The sequence below is a fragment of the Pleurodeles waltl genome, chromosome 11 (assembly GCF_031143425.1).
Source record: "Pleurodeles waltl isolate 20211129_DDA chromosome 11, aPleWal1.hap1.20221129, whole genome shotgun sequence".
Classification (NCBI taxonomy): Eukaryota; Metazoa; Chordata; class Amphibia; order Caudata; family Salamandridae; genus Pleurodeles; species Pleurodeles waltl.
In genome coordinates this window covers 96845106-96863775 of record NC_090450.1, presented here as the reverse complement: position 1 = coordinate 96863775, position 18670 = coordinate 96845106, and the positions used below count along the sequence as shown (strand labels likewise).

Genomic DNA, 18670 nt, shown 5'->3' with positions numbered 1-18670 from the left:
AGCAACTTCATGCGATATTTCTGTATGGTCTGGTAGCACTGCAGGAAGATAAAGTGTCATTTGTATCTGATAGAGACCCCCGAGCCTCAATTATTGACCCTCCCACACAGCCCTGAATGAAACGCAGTGCGAAAGAAAATCCTGGGCCTGGAATTGCAAAGCCATCAGGGTAATTCTTGGAGCACCCTTCCTAGTGGTGGGCAAGCACACACAGACAAAACTGAATCTGCAGAAATTCTTTCACCAATGCAACACATGCCTTCACTAACAGCAAGTGACCTTCTGGGCGTCCACTTTTGCTGGGATTTACTTTCACAACCAATGGATGATAATTCTAGGATTTACGTTGGCTTCTTGAGGTGAGTGGGCGATTAGATCGGTCTCCACACTTCTTATGGGATAAAGGAATATGTAGGCACATGCCAGGTCTTATGGAGTGGGTAACAGGGACTACAGCCAGCTTTAAGGTGGCTCAAGCAACCTAATCAATCCTCTCTACCAGACCATGTTAAAATGCACAACTAATATTGACATCCTGTTTTAAATAGATGAGGATTTTGTGTTCCACTGGTAATGGTAGCAGTGGGGACAATGACAATTTTCTTCACCCTGTAATTGGAGGCTAGGAGATGAGTGGTAATGTCCTGGCTACTGTCTACTTCAGGTAAGGTTTACATGGTAGCTTAGCAGTAACACAACATTTTATATTATACCTTGTAAGTGATTCATGCATTCATTTATTATATGTTAGTTTAGTTCTAGTACTGTAGAAGTGATGGTCTGTCAATATGGTACATGAAACCATATGAAAATACATTTTCATAGTTCATGTGTAGAACTTTATACAAACAGTACACTGGAATCAAGTGAATGGATAACTTAAACTTATCGAAGTCTCTAAACAGAATATTTTATATTTACTCATTTATCACAGAAGTAAGTTGGAAATAATTCCAGGACAGAGTTTCTTTTAGGACTTGCTTAGGGCCTCATTGAGAGGCTGATGGTCCAAGGACCTACAGCCTCGCAGTGACGGTCGGATCGCCGGAACTGGGGCGGTCCGACCACCACATTACAATCCTGGCAGGCGGACCCACCGGGAGACTGCCATCCCCCCCAGGAACATGGTTCCTGATGGGGTGATGGTGGTCTGAGTTGTACTCAGCCAGGACGGCGCTGGACTCAGTGCCGCCTAGCTGATTACAATTCAGCTTTCCGCCAGCCATTTCATGGCAGGGACCCCTTCATGAGAAGGCTGGGGGAAAGCCAGTGCCGGGGGCCACAAGGGGGCAGTGCAGGGTCCCCACTGCCCAGCATAATCGAAATGTACACTGTCTGCTTTGCAGACAGTGTGCCTTCTGAGGGTGCTGGGGGCCTGCTGTACGATGGCATTGGTCTCAGCTCCATGTAGAGCCAAGACCAATGCTGCTGCACAGTTTCCACTGGGATGACTGGCAGAAACCTTGGTTTCCGCATGTCAGCCCAGTTGAAACATCGCAATGGGGCTGGAGAGATGACCGCCAGCTCTGCGGTGATTTCTCAGAGAGTCTGGTGGTCGGATTGTCTGACCACCAGACTCGTAATGAGGCCTTAAGTCTTTTCAGAGGATGCAGGGGCATATCCCCTCTTCCTATTGCCGGTACCCATGTTGCCACAAATGCCTCAAGTAAATACCATCCCATCCGTACATGGATTGAGCTGTCCATGATTTTACATTCTGTCATAGCAAGGTCCATTTGGCAGAGCCTCTGAAACCCACAACTTGTCTATTTGCACTAGAGTCAGGTGTATTTATAACTTGTCCTCACAAATAAAAAATCACACATCGAAGCCTATAAAAAACACATACTATAATACCATAAACACATTGACCATTTAAGAGTGCTGGAAGTAATACTTCCGGAGTACTCTCTCACATACTCTTACATGCCATTGTGAATAGAACTCCGAACTTCTGACTTCCATTAGTAAGTTTAAAGAGGACACAGTCCTTTTGATTCAAAGTAATTGTATATGAAAATTGGATTATTACTGCAATCTATAATTTGTATGACCATTTTAGAAGTTTGGGGCCAACTCACAAAGTCATGCAAGAGTACATGAAAATGTATTCCTTCAATGCTACTTCTGGTACTCACAAACTCATACTTGTGAATTGTTCTCTAAATTCCTGAGCTCCGTACCATCTTGCTTTTCTATAAACCTCACTAGGAATAATGTCTCAGCAATGCTTTACTTGTGTACATATCTACTTGCAATAACATCCTAGCATCTATTTCCAGCTCCAGGGTGCCCCTGTCTGCAATATCGTAGAGTTGGAAATCATGGAAAAGCAGGCTGCTATTGCACCCTCCTTTGATCAATGGCAAGCAGTTGGGGGACGGTGACTCTAGGGGATGTTGCAAGGTTGCCGGCTCATATTGGGTGCACGTGGGTGGGTAGATTACTGCCGTAGTTTGGAGAAATATTAGCTAGGACACTTTGATCAGGGACAGCCATCCGTGACAACTGGCACCAGTCCATCAGTGCTTTCAGCATTACCTCATGGTCACAGGAAGAGTTTCCTGATGCTGCAGCAGCCCATTGATTCTGCCTCTCAGTTGTTGTTGTAGCTCTGCAAGCTGCGCACTTTACAAAGCTTGTGCCCTTTATAAAATGTGGAGAGTTGCGAAGTCCCTGATTAAGCATAGTCACACACCACTTCTAATATTACGTAAACCCAGAAAGAGAATGAGAACTCATTTTGTCTCATTTTTTATGCCACGTTCAATATCTTACATTTGGAGCAAATTTTGTTTGTTCTCTTCCACATTCCCCACAAATCAAAAATGGTGCAAGGTGAAGTTTAATCTTTAGCCCTATTGTAAAATGTTATATGATATGGTATAAAATGCAGATGACCGACTGTGCACTCTTTAATGGTTTAACATTGTTAGTGTGTAATATTTATTTTAAATATGTCAGATTTGGAATTGTTTGATGTCTTTAAGTGACTGTCTTAAAGTAGCAGCTTTTTAGCAGTCTTTTTTTCTTGAAGTAAAATTTTCTCTGTGCTTTTTTAATCATCACTCATTAATAGTACCAGTCATTTTTTTCCAGAGTGTTCTTCTGGTTTCTATGGGGACGGCTGTAAATCGAGATGCCGCTTTCCTCCTGATGTAACCTGTGACCATGAAAATGGACAATGTAAAAACAATTGTCCAGTAGGATTCCATGGCGAGAGGTGCAATTCGTGTATGTCCTTTATGTTATTTTTTATACTTCCTAAAATCGCTGCAAACTTGTGCAGATTAAGGGCCTGAGCCACAGAGGTAACTTACACTTTTGAGTAAGTATACACTTTTGACTATGGTTACTACTTTTTGATATTCACAAACTCTGAGTGTAACTTACTACTAAAACGACTTCTGAAAAAAACACAGTAATACACATAGCTAACCGTTGGTCCTGCAACACCCTTCCATAGAAAATAATGAAGGTATGGACTTAAAATGAAACCCGTAAGAAATAATGTAAAATTAAGTTAGTTAAAATAATTAAAAATAATAATAAACGTAAATTACTATTGAAAAATACATAAAAATAGGACATGCTTGTTATTTAGTTATAAGCTATTTTCAGAACGTATGTTGAATTAATAAACATAATTTAACAATAAAGGTTATCAAAAAGAAGTACCTTAATTTAATTTATTTCTATAATTCACTTTTTATCATTATTAATGCATATTTATTTTTTGTAGGTGGGAATATATTTTTTTAATTTAAACTTCTGAAAAATCTTTTTAATTGAATTTAATAAATTTCCACTGACTATAGTTTTAATTGAAAAATTAATTTAATATGTCAGGAGCATTTTTCTAAATGTTGCTCAATCTAAAAAATAAACATATATATTAAGTGTAGTTTATTAGTTAACATAAAATATATTTTTAATGTTTATTTTCAAGTTGAATGTTGTCCCTATACTTCACCAAAGTGTGACTCTGCATTTAGCTAAATGTAATTAATGGAAATATGGTAAAGTAACTTAAAATTATTTCCTGAAGTTTAAATAAAAAAAACAATTGCCACCTGAAAATATTTTAATGGGAATTAATAGTTATTGAAAGTGGTGTATAGAATTCATTAAAGATAATTTTACATTATCTTTAATTCAAAATAAGTAATAACATATTTTTAATTAAACAATAAATATGTACTATTTGTCTGTATTTTTACCTTACTTTATATTAATTTATATTTTACCTGTTTTAAATATTTTAATTTAACATTAATTCAATCGGGTTTTACTTTAAGTCCTTACCTCTAGTTTTTTCTACTGGAGGGTGTTGCAGTATTAGTGATGGCCAAGTGCAGTGCTGGACTTACTACCAACAACTAACTTGCATGTGGAGTTTGTTATTATGAAAAGTAGTAAATGTACACAAAAGTGCAAATTTACTCAAAAGTGTACATTACCCCTGAGAATCAGGCCCTATGTTTTATAGGGGACAGGTCAGAATTAAGCCTGTGCAAAATTTTAATGATTCCAGAGTAATCAGAGTAATTTCAATAAGTACGTATTACTCCTGTAATGCGAAATGACCAAAATTATGTGATTATGCCAGCTTTTGCAATGTAGAATAATTTGGGTCAAAAATTACTCCACAGGAACAAAGGAACAACAAACTGTGAGCGAACAAGTGTCTGCTGCCTACTGCTCTTCATGTCCTGTAGCATTTAGTGGTATTTTCTTAGAGCAAAATGCATCCTAGGGCCCACTTTGATTACTAGGGTGCATTCTGCACTAAGAAAATAGAGCTAAAAACTGGATAAGGTTTCTCACATAATTACACATAATTCTGAGTCATTTTGCATTAATTACGCTGGAGAGAATCCGCTAGGTATGTCCACCTTTAGCCAGAATCTGTATCTCCAATCATTATGGCCATGCTCTCTTGCCACTCAGATCTGTTACCTATGTTGTCACAGGCACAGCTGATTCTAAGGTAAGGTCATCCTAGATGACCCTTTAAAATTCCTCTTATAAGGATGGCGGCCTAAACAAGTAGCAAATGCTACCAAAACATCCTGGAAATGATCACTTAAAACTGAAAATACTTGATCTGGATCTACCTAAGGGTGTGCCAAATTGCATATTTTTCCTTCTGAAATTTTGCAAAATGTCAAGAACATTATGTAAATTTACACATTTGCAATGAAATGTGGTTTGGCAGTACCTAGTGTCACTTTTTTAGCCAAGTGTGAACCTCTTGTAAAGAATTCTCACAACATAGCGGCAGAAGACTGGCTTGAGCAGAAATTTTTTCTTGGTTAGACATTTTCTCTGGGAATCAATCTCCAAATGTTAGCACACAAGACTGATTTACACAAAATGCATGGTCAGGTACAGAATGTCATGCAAAAGCACATATTTTAAAATTTCATGAGATAACTTAATAGGAAATTCAGGAGTTTTACAAATTTCACTTGTCTAATTCAAATTTCACCGGTTCATTTCACATTTCACTGAGATATACTCTAGTACAAGGCTATATGAAGGTGGGAAAAAGATCCTTCCAGGACTGGTAAACATAGTTTACATTTATGCCTCATTGTCTTTTTTTCACATAAAAATCGTATCTTGTATAGAAATTACAACTGGTACTCACGTCAGCATTTTTCTTTTCACAAGCAAATTTGGTTTGGGTAGAAGGATTTAATAGAAGGCAAAAATGTTTATTTGTGTCCTGTGCAACTACAGTTTAAATTAGTAACTTTAATTTATCTTCCAACAATGAGTCTTAGGGCAATGGTTATTCAAAGCCAAAAGCCCACTTCTTCGAAAATCTGTAAAACTAAACATCTTACATATACACAAATTATTTGGTTCAATCTACATATTCTATGGAGTTGACAGAATCCCAATCAGTAGAGTAAAAATTAAAAGAATAATTTTATTTTCTTGGTACTATGCGATCTATCCATAGTGAGAGTTATAGGTTGCTGAACAAAGTGTTTTTAGTTTACGTCAGTTCTTTCAACATAGGGGAATATTTATGAGAGCCTTGTGTCACATTTGCAACATGCAAAGTGGTACATGCTTGATGCAAGGTTCTCAGTCAGAGTTATGAAGCCACACAAATCCACATTGCGTGGCTTTGAGTGGCCTCATAAATTTTGAGTAAGGCAATGGAGCACAAATCGTTACGTTGCCTTACCCTGCGCAAGGGTGGTGTTCCATTGGCGTTGTGTGGGAACAGTGGATGTTCACACAATGCCCATGGGTTTTGATGCATTCTCAGATTTATAAGGACTTGTATACCTGGGAATGCATCAAAATCTTACACATCCCCAGGGCAGGCATAAAAGAGAGAAATATTGGAAAACGCCTCTATGGAATGTTTCTTTGCAGGAAAGTGCCCCTTTCTGCACTTAAACAATACAGCCAACAACACAGACACCCTTGCATCATGGTACAAGTTTATTTGGGATAGAGCTAGGCAGCTCATTGTGCGCCAGCGCAGTGGGAAGAGACAGGAATGCACCGTATTGAATAAATATGGTGCATTCCTGCCCTTTCAATTTGTAGGTCACTGAAACAAGATGACTTTCTGCTCTGCCCTACACCAAATCCCCATAAATGAAGGCCTTGAGGTATGAAACAATCGTAAATTTCAACAAATTCATCTTTCTTCAGCCGAAATATTTTGACTGCGAACCATTCCATGCTGCAGTGGGACTTATTTTCTTTACAGTGGCATTTTTTAAAAAGCATTTGTTGGAAATATCTAGAGCTATTCTGCTTTTATAAATACACACATCAATTGATGTTATGACATCCCGCACAACTTTCTTGCACATTATAATTTGCCAATGTACACGTATGGCTTTGTTGTAGCGATATGAACTTAAGTCATGACTTCATTTAAATTTCAATCTAAAAGCACTTCTACTGTAAAACAGGTCAAAATAATTGAAACAGAGAAAAGTAGCCAATGAATGGACACGTGGAATCGGTTATGGCTGTGCAATGGTTTTTCTATACCTTTCAATTGCATAATGCTCCTATGCCCTGTCATCCTATACTACAACTTTCTGGTGTATTGTTTTGCTATTTATTTGTTTGCAAGTTTTTTATTTTGAGCTACTTGTAAGCTTTAGATTACTTCAGCGTACTAAAGAAAGAAAACATACAATCAGATGAAGGAGAGAGTGGAGGTTAGAGTCCATCAACTGGAGGGAGTTCCCCTGTCTGATGTTCTCTATAATTAGTTCTGATCTGTCCAGGGATTAGTTAGAGAACAAGTCCACATTTTCCTGTTTTCAGAAGCTTCCTGAGTTTCGAATGGTTGGGTTCTGATCACAAGGTAGGGCATAGAATTGGTTACTTTATTCCCAGTTATCTGTTTTGCCTGCTTCATCTACTTGAATAACACTTGAATGATCAAGCGTACATGCTCTAGTGCAGCTTATGTACAGGGGGCCTCATTTATGAGTTTTTGGCTCATGGCAGTGCCACAAGGATTCTTGCTGCGCTGCCCTGCGTCAAGAGAAAAGGGCAGGAATGTGCCGTGCCTATGAGACAGGGCACATTCCAGTCCTTTTCCCCTGGCTTGGCGGACAATGGACTGTCATGCACCAACGCAGGAACTCTTGCACCATCGTGCAAGGGTGTCTGCATTGCAGGGATGATGGTGTTTGTGCCAGAAGGGACAACTTCTTTCACAAAAACAATCACTCTCTCTATGTGTGCTGCAGAAAATGGGAAAATGAGGAAAAATAAAGGTATTTCTCCTTATTGCTCCTCCGTTACCCCTCCCCTTAGGAGGTGTAGGCTTTAGACTCAAACCCAGGTTTACAAAAATCTGAGAATGTGTCTAATGCCATAGGTATTACATGGGAACACCAGGGGAGGCTCCTCCATTAGGGTGGAGGAGTGTCGCTCCCCCGCCCCCCTGCCAGCAGCAGCAAGAGCTGCAAACCTTTAGAAATAAAATGTTAATAAACGCTGTGTATTATTGTTTTATTTTTAAAGGTGCGGTGCCATGGGGGGTGACAAGCAGTGAGGGGAGTGCACAGAGCAGTCCCCTAAGTGCGCATGTATGTTTGGTCTGCCGTCTCGGGCCGGCCAAACACACATGCGCACAAGGGCTCTCTTTAACCCGACACTGTGTTGCAGAGTTGTAGAGATCCAGCCCAGGCTCCCAGTCTGCATTGGAGCACCAAGCCAGGGCGCTCCAGCCAATCATAACGCTGCTCTGAGCAGTGTCATTATTGGTGGTATGGAAGGCTGGGATCCTGTGCCTGGAGCACAGTGGCAATGCGGTGGCAGCGGCGACTACGTAAGTTTAATTTCTTCATATATATTTTTTGTTTTATTTTTGTATTGCTTCCCCCCCCCCACCCTGCCACTTTGCTGAGTCACCAGCTGAGACTGAGGAACACCCACCATAACGCCTATGACACACCTCCCTTTCGCAGGGTGAGGCAGTGCAGCGACTTGCGCTGTGTTGCCTCGGCCTATATCTACAGGGCCATTGAGAGCTACGCAAGGTGGCTTTACATTGGCTTGTAGATATGACCCTGCAGTATGCTCTACTGGACCGTGTTCCGGCAGCGCACAGGGGTTTGTAAATAAGCCCCAGGATTCTTCTCAACTAGTCCCCACTCCTGCTGCTTCCTGTCACAGGGAAGGTTTTGATGGCATGAGTTGGTTTGAGTAAACAGTTTGTGATGTAATCCTTATTCTGAATGAGCAAAACATCATGCTTGTTCTGAGACAACAAAAAAGTGATGTTCGAATTTGCTGGTTTTGTCAACGCCAGAGTTGCATTCTCTGTTCACTTCACCAAAAAACCATGCATTAGAATTTACCTTGTCCACCTTCTTTATTGAAGTATGTAGCTTATTATGACTGGATTAACCTCTTCTGAAAAAGAAATCTAGGTAGGCTCTGGATTATTGTTTAGCTTTCAGAATGTTAATCAACTGCCAGGCTTATTCAAGGTCAAAGAAGAGATAGTGGTACCAACAGTTACAGGCCCATCTTAAAGTCTCACACATGTTGCACCTAGCACTGCAATGGACACAGAAAAACAGAGTGCTCTTGCATATGTGTGTGATAATAGGCTGGCTATGATAAACAAGGGGCAGCACATTTTGATCGTGTGTGAGCTCTCAGAGCCTTCAATAAAATAGGCCACCCCATTCATTTTTCCCATTTAGCAAAATGGCCATATACATCAGGAAACAAACGATGCCACACATTAGGTCATATCCCAAGGAAAGTCATAAAACCATGTGAATCCCAACAATCCATGACCACCAATCTGGTATTTATCCTTTAACAGGCGCAAAAATACTGTAGCCAATGTGAGAGAAGAACCCCTTTTCTTTTGGATCAGTACTCCTCTAAAATGCTAAAAATGCCATCATCCTCACAATCAAACACACAATGGACATTGGAATGGTAATTCCACACTTATGCTCCTGTGGGTCCAGTCATTTTAATCCGACTGCAGCCAATATTTTAGGATTGGATCATGTGAATAGCCCTCAGACTAATGCCATAACTAAGTGTCCCCCCTGTTGAGCTCCTCGCACAGTATCACTTTAAGTCTATGATCGTGATGCATAAACCCATTTTCACCTAGAAAATGGGCCAGAGAATTCACCAACATTATTTTGTGCAATTACCTGGGACTGTTTTACAGAAAGTGCTTGGGAGTGAAACAAGTGTTTGCACCTGCTTAGATGCCCTCGGGACACTGTGGTATTACAGAAGGGGCCGCCGCCACTTGTGAACTTTGTTCTGTAATACAGATAGCACTGGGGCACATGTATCGCTAGTGCTATTGAGAGTGGGTGTTTTCTCATTTGTGTGTCGGTGTGGCCCCACACAAATGAGGAAATCACTTTTGGCTTTGCACCTGCACCGTATTACCGACATGAGCACAGAGCCAAATATGCCTTTAAGAGGTGCACTACAAGTGTGTCACAAAAAGGTGGCACACTTTCAGTACATCTCCTAAAGGCAGAGCTCTGAGGGGGAGAAAAGGGGACCCAGGGACCCCACAGACATTCCACTGCAGGTAGGTGCAGTTGCTTACTGCACCCGCTTTCAAGGGGCTATCTCCCCTCCTCTTATAAGTGCATGCAAGTGCTGCCTGAACAGTGAAACACAGAGCAGCTGTAAAGCAATGAGTGAGTGAAACTATGAGGGAGCCAGAATGAGGAAAAAGAGGGTCAGTGAGAGTAAGATTAAGTACAAGTGAGTTTAAGTGGGAAAGTTTGAGTGAATAAGAGTGAATCTGACTGAGAGTGAGTGCAAATTAATACGTGTGAATGAGTCAGAGTGGGTGATAAGTGGGTGAGAATGAAATAGCACGAGTGAGTACAACTGTGTGGGTAAGATACTATGAGTTAGTCCGAATAATAGTGAGTGAGTGCAAAAAAAGTGAGTGACAATGAATGAGTTGGAGTGAGTGACATGAATAAGTGAGAGTTGGTGGGAATGAGCATGAGTGAAGAAATGTAAGCCTGCATGAGTAAGAATAAGGTATTATGCATGTCAGTGAGCTGTTTGCCCAGGCATAATAAAATATATTCTTAGCTCACATTTATTATGGTGAAATGGAGGTAATTCTTAGCAAGACAAAGTACTGATACTGGCATACTGAAGGTATCACGAAAGCATCATGAGCGCCCATGGTAAAATACAGGTACAGGCATGCTAGAGGTAATTCTTGGCATAGAGAATACCTGTGGAAAAATGTTGGATATTAACATACGTGAGAAAATTCTTGCCACAGGGACACCAGTGGCGAAATGCTGACATTAACAAATTGAAGCTAATTACTGGCATAAGGGAGAAAAACTGTGCCATATGGGAGCGGGCAACCATCATAAAATGCTGACTCTGACATACTGAGGTAATTTGTGACATAAGAGTCATCCAAGGTACATGGATGGCATTAATGTAAAACATTCTGGCTCTAGGATATTGCATGTATTTTTTGGTGTAAGACAGCACCAAAAGAGTATTGGGGGCAGCCATGACAACTTGCTGGTCCTGTAACCAATGGAGGTCATTTTTAACAAATGGGGGCACCAATAGCACATTTTGGAAAAATTGATTCAACTTCCAGGGAGTGCCTGGCTTCATTATCATGGCATTCCATAAAAGGATCTGAATATCTAACAAGTGTTTTTACAGAGCCTATATTTTTAGCAAATTTATGTGAAAGCAGTGTTTTAAAATGCAACATTTGCCTCCATTTTTCACAATTTTCTGAAAGGGACAATCCACCCTCCTAACTTTCCTAAAAAAGGACTGGCTCACTCTATTCTCTCGCTCACTACAATTCAGGCAGTTGTCTTGCCCCAGTATGCTCAGGGGTCATGTTAGCAGTTAGCACCCTAATATAGCTGGTATGTTCAACAATTGTCTGTGTTGTTCTGTTATATTCAGGATACAGTTATTATGGAACTTTAGCAATGTCACTGATTGTGATATCATTGGGTTAAATGAAGGTGACGACTATCTGGGAAGATTGTGGGTCAAGAGTCGTATTGTGTCATTACCTGTAATGTCATTAAGGTTAAGGGGTGTGTGGTGTCACTTTGCATTTTGGTGAACTGATGTCCATGCTTTAGCACAATTCATTAAGTATGTTACATAAGCAAAGTCCCTACAAAACTACAGAAACTGGCACCTCAGTATTCCCTGGAGGGTAGGCTTTAGTGGAGATGGCACCCGGTACGAGAATCTTTTTAGACAACCCCACAATGATAAACTTCTCCAAGGCTTCTCTCACAAAGACCCTCCAACAGTGCCCCTCATCTCTTCATATCCCCTTTTTCACATGTATTTTATTTGTTTTATCAAAATACTCATACCAGTATATGGTGTCACAACACTTTACATAACACAGAAAGACAGTGAATCATACGTGTGTGAACCAGCCCATAGGAAACATTACGTGAGACAATAAGGATTGCAACGTGTGCGATTCATGGTCGGAGGCAGAATATTTTAAGAGTGGTCTGTGGAAGCACAAACATTTACCATGCACCACAGTGGTTGGCATTACTAATAAGAATGTATTTCTACCCAAACAAACCACATTGAGCAACATTAGGATCATCAAAGACTTGGGAAAAAACATAACATTCTAACATATACTTTGCCTTTGCATGTAGCTGTTTGGTGACATTACATAGGTCACTGTGATATGTTAGGATTGTAATTTGTGAACTGTGAGTAACAAAATGATCTTTGTGAAAAAAGCAATAACCTACTAGGCTATCCACAGAAAATACAGTTCTGTGATCTTCATGGTATACGTTCTTTGCAGTAGGCATATTAACCCTCTAAGCTACTTTATGATGCTTCAAAACTGTCACTAGACAAAACTCAGCTCTCTCCAGTAGGAACATTAATCACCAGAGCTATCTTAACATGTCTATTGTTGCCTGAAAACTGCTGGACACACAAGGAACACATCAGCAGATGCTATTCAACCTAAAAGTTATTTCTAAACCAAGCAAATGATGTCAGTGCCTTCTGCAGCTGCACTGGTCAAACCGCCATAAAGCAGGCCATGTTCCCCATCCAGACACTTCAGATCATTAAGCACATTTGATCACTCAATGAGCAATGAAATGGAGGAAACACCACAGAAGATAACTCAGTATGCAAGACCTAGACTCTGGCATTTCCTCAGCACCAACTTTAGGTCTGAACTCAACAATCACTGAATCATAAAACCTCCGATATTGAACTATTTACATTTCCTTTAGCTAAACTCGCCTCAGGACAAAGGTGATAACCAATGAATTTTGGATATGGTTACTCAAATGTTCAAATGGAATTTAACCACCTGTCACTGCCACGGACTTTGGTGGTCATTATGACTTTGGCGGTTGTTAGACTTGACATGATTGGCATAGTCTCCCCTAACTTTTTGCCTCTACTTCCCAGGTTGTTTCCGTGTGCTGGACTCTGTTTTTGCTGTTTTGTTTGCTCTGGACACTTTACCACTGCTGATCAGTGCTAAAGTGTAAGTGTTCCCTGTATAAATTGTATGTGTACATTGGCTGTCCATGATTGACATATTTGATTTACCAGTAAGTCCCTAGTAAAGAGCACTAGAGGTGCCAAGGGCCTGTAAATGAAATACTACTACTGGGCCTGCAGCACTGATTGTGCCACCCACATTAGTAGCCCTGTAAACATGGCGTAGACCTGCCACTACAGTGTCTGTGAGTGCAGTTTTAAACTACCAATTCGACTTGGCAAGTGTACCCACTTGTCAAGCCTAAGCCTTCCCTTTTAATACATGTAAGGCACCCCTAAGGTAAGCTCTAGGTAGCCCCATGAGCAGGATGCAGTGTATGTTAAAGGTGAGACTTGTACTTATGTGTTTTGCATGTCCTGACAGTGAAATCCTGCCAGATTCGTTTTTTTCTGTTGCAAGGCATATGTCTCTCATAGTTTAACATGGGGGTTGCCTTTAAATATGATTAAAGCGCAGACTCCCTTTGGGAGGAGATAGACATGTGGAGTTTGGGGTCTCTGAACTCACAATTTAAAAATACATCTTTTAGTAAAGTTGTTTTTTAGACTGTGTGTTTGAAAATGCCACTTTTAGAATGTAGGCATTTTCTTGTTTAAACCACTCTGTGACTCTGCTGGTTTGTGGATTCCCTGTCTGGGTCAGTTTGACAGTTGGGCTGTTTGCACCTCTCCTCTGGACAGTGACACAAAGGGAACTGGGGTGTAACCTGCATATCCTGTTGGGCCATTTGGGCTGAGGGCAGAGGTGGAGTGGTCACTTACACCTGAAAGGGCAGTGCCTGCCCTCACACAATGCAGGCTCCAACCCCCTGGTGTGTGTCTGGGGCCTGGTCTGGGCAAGACAGGATATCACAAAAATGAGAGACTTTCCCTTGTAGCAGGCCTACTTCAAAGGCAAAAAGGGCTATGAGAAGAGCACCCAAACCCCTGGAAATCAGATCACTTCTGATACCAAGAGGAACCTTTGCCAAGGAGAAGAGCTGGAGAAGCTGGAGGAGGAGTACTGCCCCTTTGACTGTGACTGTGCTTTGCTGCTTTGGCCTGCAGTAGCTGCTTCTACCTGAGAGAGGACAAAGACTGACTTTTGTGTGACTTCCCACTGGTGAAGAATCTCCAAGGCCATGAAACCGAGCTTGCCTCCTGTTGTTGAAGTCTCAGGGACAGCAAAGACTTCTCTCTGCCAGCACTTGGGCTTTCTGCTTAGAGTCCTGCCTACCAAATGGTGCCCTAACCTGTCTCTGGACCCTTGAAAGGTGCAGCTGGTGGAATAGAACAGAAATCCACGCAAAGACCGCCGTGTTGGGAACCTTTCGACGCACCACCTGCTTGGTGGCTGAAAAACAACACACCGCCGGCCTTGCGGCTAACATCGACGCTTCACCTGCATCGCGGCTGGGAGATTGACACAATGTGGCTGGAGAAACGATGTACAACACCCGCAGCGGCTGCTGTTAACGACGCAGGCCCCCACGCAGCGCAGTTGCTTGGCACTGTGCGACCAGATTTCGACGCAACATCGCTGGGCATGGAAAATCAACGCAAAGCTTGCCCGGACCCAAGGTGCCCATCCGGATTGACGCATAGCTCTCTTGCGGGAAAGAAGAAACGAGGCACGCCGACCTGACCGGACAATGAACGATGCACGCTCTCGCTTGCGAGTGAGAAATCAATGCATCGCTGGCCTGTTTCAACACACGATGGTCCCTGTGGCGTTATTTTGACACTACCCAGGTACTTTTGTATGCTAACAACGTTCTCACTGATTTCTAAAGGATTTAAGACTCTTTTGCTTTTTAAATTCATAACTTGACTTGTGTATGTTGGATTTTTGTCGTTTTGGTCTTGTTTTATTTAGATAAATGTTATCTATTTTTCTAACTTGTGTTGTGTCATTTTTTTTATTGTTTACACTGAGTTATTGTGTGTGTTGGTACAAATACTTTACACCTAGCTTCTAAAGTTAAGCCTGCCTGCTCACGTCAAGCTACCAAGGGGGGGAGCGGGAGTTAACTGAGGTTGATTCTCCTTTACCCTGACTAGAGTGAGGGTCCTTACTTGGACAGGGGGTAACCTGACTGCCAACCAAAGACCCCATTTCTACGCCAAAGCCACGGGTGCCTGAAGACCGCCAGTGCTGGTGGTCTTCTGCCCACCATGTTACGAGTACTGCTGGATTTCTGCCACACTTTGGGTGGAAATCCAGCAGAAGTCGTGCTGGCGGGTGGAGGCGCTGGGACAGTTCCACCACTGGCCCTACCCTACCAGAAGGTCTCCACCCGCTGTCTTATGTGCATTAATACGGCCTGGCTGTGTCCTGATGGCAGGGCGCTGCCTACAATGGAAGTGCTCCATCCCGTTTCCTGCCAGACGACCTCCTCCCCGGACAAGGTAAGTTAATTGTCTGACAGGGGAACGGTGTGGGAGGGTCGGTAGTGTTGTGTGTGCGTGTGTGAGTGTGTGTTGTCTGTGTGGGTGCATGAATTTGTGAATGTGTGGTTGTATGCCTGCCTGAATTTAGAAGTGAGTGTGTGTATGCATATAAGTGTGCATGCATGTGTGTTTGCAAATATGAGTGTTGTGGTGAATGCGTGTTTGCGTTTGTGTATGCGTGTTTTGATGAGTGTGTGTATGCGTGCTTGGATGAGTGTGAGTATGCATGTTTGCGTGTGTGTATGTGTGTTGAGTTAGGTGTGTGCCTGCGTGATTGAATGCGTGTATGTGGGTATGGATGCATGACTGTGAATGGGTGTATTTAAGTGTAGGTGAATAACTGTATGCGTTCTGCGTGTGGGTGTCTGTTTGCGTGTGCTTGTATGCAGGGAGGGGTGCGCTGTACATGGAGAGGGGGAGCGGGTCACTGTACTTGGTAGGGGAGTGGGAGTTGTGGGGGAGACTGTGCTTGCTGACTGGGGGAGTCATCTACTGGTGACAGCGCAGAAATTCCCTGTCACTGGTAGCACTTCTACCGCTGCGGAAACCCTGGTGGAAAGGCGGCTCATAATAAAGCTGGCGGTCTTCTGTGGACCGCTGGGTCGGAGATGCTCATCTCCGGCCCAGCAGCTCCAACTGCCCTGGCGGTATGAGTGGAGATGTGGGGGGTTGGCAGCGGCCCACCCCGCCACACTCATAATGTGGCAGTCTTCACCACCAGTCTGTTGGTGGTGAAACCGCCACCTTTACCCTGGCGGTCAGAAGACCGCCAGGGTCCAAATGACCACCTTTGTTTTTTTCATCAATCTTTTCTGCTCTCTGAAAACACTTTAGAAAATGTATTAATGAGTTAATGAATACAACTATAAATCTTTTTGTAAGCATGTCTATCTTAGGTAGGACAATAGTTCTCATTTTCTTTTATACAACTTCCCACAGTGGCTGTCACCACCGAAGCAGTCTGCATTCCATTAACAGCCAATAGTGTGTACTTGTAGATTCTATAATTTGTGCTGCGGTTGTTCTGAAACACATCTGTGTTTCAGTAAATCGTAAAAGTGTCCTTTGTGTTGTTTCGATCAGTGTGTACACCAGGGACATTTGGCATGAATTGTGGACAAGGATGCGACTGTGGAAACGCCATGTGCGACGTAAAAACCGGCCGCTGTTTGTGTCCCGCAGGGAAAATTGGACTCTCTTGTGAAAATAGTAAGCACGATTCCAGTTTTCAAATACAAATTGTTTTGGTAGAATAAATTGCTCTACTACTACTACCTGACATGTGTCCAACCAATTTAAATATTCACTCTGTTCTTTCGCAATATTAATGTCAAAATTGAACGTTTTAGGTCAATTTTCGGGTGCCATTCTAAGGGGAAGAGCTGCATTCTGAGATAATTCGAGCTAAAAAATAAAATTATCCTGCTCATTAGTTTCTCATAAATACCAAACTGAAAAAATAAAAGAATTGTATTTCTCTTACTGATTTCAGAGTAAACAATAAACTGTACTTTTTAGTCTCAGAAGACCTGTTGCTTTCATCAGATGTGGGAAAAATAATTGTTAAGTTCCATATGGCATTGCTGATTATAAATATTATACACTTGCTAAATTCTGAGTAGAAATATCCTTGTATCAGTAATTCGAGAGGTGGAAAATGCATATGCCATTTCCGAACTCGGAACAGACACAATCCAGGCACATTTTGTCATACTTGCGCAAATACTGCATAGAGCAATCAAGACACCGAGAGCAAGTTCAAACACTGCCAGGATGGCTTGGAGAGTTCACGCCCCAAATATATTTTAAAGAAAACAGCAAGATGGCACACTTTCCACACATTTTCATCATCTAGGGTCACATCTATAATCGCCACATTTTGCGACTTCCTAATTTCGACTTTTTGTAACTTGCAGTTAGGAAATCGCAAACTGCGACGTACCAGTGTGTCTTCGACACATGGGGCCAGATGTAGGAAAGCTTTAGCGACTCGCAAATGGCGAAAATCGCCGTTTGCGAGTCGCTAAAGCCACTTTGAGATGTAGAAATGCATTTTGCGAGTCGGAACCGACTCGCAAAATGCATTTCCGACTCGCAAATAGGAAGGGGTGTTCCCTTCCTATTTGAGACTCGCAATGCGATGTAATTCCATTTGCGACCGCATCGCAGTTACCATCCACTTGAAGTGGATGGTAACCCAGTCGCAAACGGGAAGGGGTCCCCATGGGACCCCTTCCCCTTTGTGTCTGGCATTAAAAATTATTTTTCAGAGCAGGCAGTGGTCCCATGGACCACTACCTGCCCTGAAAAATACAGAAACAAAAGGTTTTGTTGGTTTTTTCAAAGTGCAGCTCGTTTTCCTTTAAGGAAAACGGGTTGCACTTAGAAAAAAAAACTGCTTTATTTAAAAGCAGTCACGGACATGGTGGTCTGCTGTTCCCAGCAGGCCACCATCCCCGTGAGTGCCCTGAATCGCTATGAGGTCGCAAATTGCGACCCACCTCATTAATATTAATGAGGTGGGTCTTTGCAACCCCATAGCGGCTCGCAGGAAGGTGTCTGAGACACCTTTCTGCATCCCAAATTGCGAGTTGCAATTTGCGAGTCGCTGGGACTCGCAAATTGCAACTCGCAATTTGGGACTTTGCTACATCTGGCCCATACTGCGGTCCCCAGTGAGCCGCAAATTAACCTGCCACACAAATATTCATGAGGCAGATCCCAATTTGTGACCCATTGTGAATGGCCAAAATCACAAGGATGATGGCCAGAAGACCACCATGTCTGTGATTGTTTTTTCAAAAAAGTATTTTTTTGTAATGCATCCCATTTTCCTTAAAGGAAAACAGGATGTGTTAGAAATGGGGTCTTTGGCTGACAGTCAGGTTACCGCCTGTTCATGCAAGGGCCCTCACTCTAGTCAGGGTAAAAGAGAATTACCCTCAGCTAACCCCTGCTTTCCCCCTTGGTAGCTGGGCAGAGCAGTAGCCTTAACTTCAGAGTGCTAGGTGTAAAGTATTTGTACCAACACACACAGTAACTGAATGAAAACACTACAAAATGACACAACAAAGGTTTAGAAAAATAGGAAATATTTATCTAAACAAAACAAGACCAAAACGACAAAAATCCACAATACACAAGTCAAGTTATTTAAAAAAATTGTGATCTCCCAGCC

The 18670-nt window shown here is 42.1% G+C and overlaps 1 protein-coding gene across 1 annotated transcript in view; it reads left to right on the top strand.

Annotated features, from left to right (window-relative positions):
* Nucleotides 1-18670, top strand: part of LOC138265069 (multiple epidermal growth factor-like domains protein 6) — a 768694-nt gene that overhangs the window by 550815 nt on the left and 199209 nt on the right. The gene's annotated exons all lie outside the window — the stretch shown is intronic.